This window comes from Triticum aestivum, chromosome 3D (assembly GCF_018294505.1).
Source record: "Triticum aestivum cultivar Chinese Spring chromosome 3D, IWGSC CS RefSeq v2.1, whole genome shotgun sequence".
Lineage (NCBI taxonomy): Eukaryota > Viridiplantae > Streptophyta > Magnoliopsida > Poales > Poaceae > Triticum > Triticum aestivum.
Genome location: NC_057802.1, coordinates 475294797 through 475299278, shown reverse-complemented (window position 1 = coordinate 475299278; position 4482 = coordinate 475294797). Strand labels below are relative to the sequence as shown.

At 45.4% G+C, this 4482-nt stretch overlaps 1 long non-coding RNA gene across 1 annotated transcript; it reads right to left on the bottom strand.

Moving 5' to 3' along the window:
• Positions 1-1483: 1483 nt before the first annotated feature.
• LOC123079792 (uncharacterized) lies at positions 1484-2955 on the bottom strand. The gene is made up of 2 exons (XR_006438110.1): positions 1954-2955; positions 1484-1864 (listed from the first exon to the last, which is right to left on the bottom strand). It is a non-coding gene; the product is annotated as an uncharacterized lncRNA (long non-coding RNA).
• Between the last annotated feature and the right edge of the window lie 1527 nt (positions 2956-4482).

Below are 4482 nucleotides of genomic sequence, written 5' to 3'. Positions count from 1 at the left end.
TATATTGTTTGGGAGAAATTGCCATGTTTCTTAAAAGTAATTTACCGTGGTTCCATGAATGATGAAAAAGTAAAAAAAAATCCATGGATCATATGTAAAGCAAAAAAAGCAAGGAAATTAGAGTAAATTGGCATCGTCCCATAAAAGTTAATTTGGCATGAAAAAAATTGCCACTAGCGATTATATTGACATGTATGCAAAAGCTAAAGATTACAGTAGCAATGTAGGTAATTTTGCCATGTGAAAAAGGTAAAATTTGCCACGGAAGAAAAAGTAAAAATCTCACAGAAAAAAGGAGGTTAAAAAGAAATTGACATGGCATTATAATTAAATTTGCCATGTCAATATAGTAAAAATTGCCATGGCAAATTAAAATAAATTTTTTACATATTTTTTTTGCCATTTAAAGGTACTATATTGCCATGGTAACATAGGTAAATTTGCCATGTCAAGAAGAAAAAATTGCCATGAAAAAAGTAAGTAAAATTGTCACTAAAAACAACACTTGCCATGGCAAAAAACAATTTTTTTAATGAAGGAAAAGTCATTAAAAAATTTCCATGGTAAATTTCTTTCTTTTAGATAAATACTTTTGCCATGGCAAAATCATGCACAAATTTTTAGATAAAATTTGCCATGTTATTTGGTGAATTTGCCACGGCAAATTCACTTTACGGCGCATGGCAAGTTTGTTTCTTTTATATAATTTTTTTGGCCATGGCAATTTCACGCACATTTTTTAGATAAGGTTTACTAAAAGTTGCCATATTACTTGCAGATTTTGCCATGGCAAAAAGTGTTTTTAGATTTTCGCCATATCGTGAATAATAAACTCTTGCTAGAAAATTAGAGTAAATTGCCATAGTCCCATAAAAGTTAATTTGGCATGGAAAAAATTGCCATTAGAGATTATATTGACATGTATGCAAAGGTTAAAAATTGCCATGGCAAAATTTGCAAGCAATATGGCAACTTTTAAAAAAATCTCACAGAAAAAAAGAGTTTACTTTTTTTGCCATGCCGTTATAATTAAATTTGCCATGTCAATATAGGAAAAATTGCCATGGCCAAATTAAAAGACAATTGTGCCACCTTTTTCTTTTTCATTTAAAGGCACTATATTGCCGTGGCAATGTAGGTAAATTTTCTATGTCAAAAAGGTAAAATTGCCATGGAAAAATAATATTGGCACCAAAAAACAACACTTGCCATGGCAAAGAACATTTTTAATGAGGAAGTATTAAAATTTGCCATGGCAAATACATATGAACAGCCCCGACTCCCAAATGCCATGAAGCTACCCATGGCAATATATATTGTTTTATTACCATGGCAACGAAAAAACATGATTTGAAATGTCATGGCAACAAAAATTGAATCGGCATGGCAACATATTTGTCATGGCAACAGAAAAATTGTCATGTATATAAAGTAAACACAAAAAATATGAAACACAATTCACCATGGCAGATGCATGTGAAAATATTGCCATGTTGTTCTCATTATACTTGTCATGCTTTGTGTAAGAAAAAGGTGCCATTATATGTATCCGTATACAAAAAAATTGCATGACCCATAAACTATAGAACTTATAAAACTTAACCATGGAAAAACTATTCGAATACATATGAAAAAACACACGATGAATAGGTTGCCGTCATGGCAAACATATGCTTTAGTTGCCATGGCAACATCATCTATAAAACTTAACAAAAGTTCACATGATTTTGGTTGCCATGGCAAATATACTTTTCAATCGCCATGCGTTTACTAGTACAGTTACTCAAGAAATAAAAGTGAGAGTGTAATTACGAATTTGTGATGTGTCTCGGACAAAGACATGGCAATTTTGAAGGTTGATGAACTGAAAAAATGAACAGAAGGGGTGAGCAGGAGGCTACGTGCAGGTACAGGATCAGAACACCTTGGCAGCCTGCAGATACGGGATGCTACCTGCATGTAAATGAAGTTGTGTGGCTCGATGGCGCGGCTGAAGGCCTTGTAGTTCACCCCCGGAGCTCGCGCCTGGTGCTGCTCGCCGCCGCGAGCAGCACCTCGGTCACGTCCTCGTCACTGGCTTCGTTCACACTCGAGCACTGCGCCTGGTGCTGGCCACAGCGGCGAGGACCACGCGAATAGAGGCAGACCCGACGCCGGCCGCGTCGGCGTGGGCGAGCAGGCGCGCTCGGCGTCTGCCGATGGCGGCACCTTGACCGGTTCAGGGACGAGCTTGCGGAGGAAGGGGTACCCTGGAGCGGGTCGGAGGCCGGATGGTCAGCGTCGGCGAAGGTCTCACGGAGGGGGACGGCCTCGAGGCCCGCCGCGACGGCGCAAGCGAGCAGGCCGCACTCGGCCCCCGCCCACGGCCGCACCTCCAGCCGGTCGCGCGGACCAGAAATCGCGGCGGCATGGGCTCACGCCAGTGAGGAGCACGCGGAGGGATTCAACCCGCCGCCAGGGACCTGTCGTGCTTCTCCGCCCCGCCGAGGCCACACACGAGCTCCTCCCCGCGCCGCTGGGGCATCCACCGTACAAGATCCTCCCGGCCGCGGCCACGCAAGAACTCCTCCACCGGGGGCGTCCACCGCGCGAGCTCCTCCCGCCGCGGTCTCGAGCTCCTCCGCCGCGGGCACGACCTCATCCGCACACCACCGAGGCCTCCACCGCGCGAGCTCCTCCCCGCGCCGCCGAGGCGTCCACCGCGCGAGCTCCTCCCGCCGCGGTCTCCGGTGACACTTGCAGGGCAGCCACCCCACAGGAGCTCGTCTCCCCCGCTTGTGATGTGAAGAAAGGGGAAAAAGTGAGCGTTGGCTGGGGTGGGCGAGTGGATAAGCCGATGCGTTCGGTGGTCTGGTCGGTCGTCCCGAACGCTCAAACAAAATGACGTGGCATTGTGCTCTGCATCAAGATCAGTGCGGCTCATCTGACGGTTTAGGACACGTTCGGGACGAGATTCAAAAGTACGGGTCGTTCGGGAGTTATCGATTCCGTAAGTTTTATATGCTTAAGGAAGCTGGTCAATTGTCAGTGCAATACAATGTACTCCCTCCGTCCGGAAATACTTGTCGAAAAAATGCATAAAAATAAATGTATCTAGAACTAAAATACATCTAGATACATTCATTCCCCCGACGAGTATTTCCGGACGGAGGGAGTACTATTTATATTGGAAAGACTATCCGGATACACTGATAATTGGAAGGAGCTAGATCGTATAATTAGTTACAGCTCTAATGTTGATCTACATAATTGAAGGAATTTACACTCTATTATAGCGCGTTGCTCACAAGCACGTGCTCCGGGGACATAACGGGTAGAATCCTTTAACAGACAAATACGATCGTTGTTGGTAATTTGATATGGACTCTATCGCGAAAACTAGTGGAAAAAACTAGAAACCTTATATCTGTATAAGAAGTGGACTATTTGAAAAGACACATAAGAAGGTCCTTACTCGTAGCCTCAAATATGCGAATTATGAGCGGCACCACGGGTAAGCGCAGAGAAATAGGGGTAGACCACAAACCCTAAATTTTTGACATCCGAGCTAAGGTCATACCGTCACGATCCTAATCTGCTGTGCAACTCTGCCGACGTGGTTATCGTTGGTAATTTCAGATCAGCTGCGTACTCTGCCGCCGCTCTAAGTCCGCTGCAAACTATCACGTCGGTCTGCCTCCCGATGCTTCTCCACGCGCTACCACCATCGACTTCACCAATTCATCTGATGTGTGCTACGTGCGCGCTGTAGCGTGCTGCGTGGATCTCTTCTGGCCCTTTTGTACAAGTCCGTGGAATCCCACAAGCTTGCGGCAATCTTTGCCAAAATTCGCCGCCTGCAGATTTTCTTTTCCGCGGGATCATGTTGAGGAGACCTTGCATTACGCTGCGTTGCAAACCATCGACCAAGTCCGAGGAGAACGGCGTCTCACTTCCGCACGTCGATCAACGCAAACAAGTCCGAGTAGTGCTTGCTCTTGATCTGCACGGAACCCAATATCTGATTGATTTGACTACTCCTCACGTGAAAGCTGATACAGATCAATCCTTAGGTCTAGTAATTGATCTGCACGGAAGCTTGGAAAGAAACGCAAACGAATTCTTGCATATTCACATGGATCAAAGGACGGAGGAAATCAAGTCTATCATTGCTACGAACTACTACTGGGAATCAATCAGGCTAACGTTTATGTACGTGTGCATCCCTGCTGGTGCCTTGCTTCGGAATCGAGCCACGAGGAAGTCTGTCGATGAATCCTGCCCACGCGCCAAGGTGGACACCTTGGCCCTCGTCGACCTCACTCGGAACTGTCCACAAATCATCTACACACAGAACCCGGCGCCTCCTACAAGGTAAGTAAGTTAGAGCATCTTTAGCTGCGCCATCAACAGGCCCTCCCAGACGATTTTTTAGTGCCGACGTCGAAAAATCGGCCAAGTCGCGTTCCAGAAGCCTGTTTTTCGCCGGTTTTGGCCGAAACT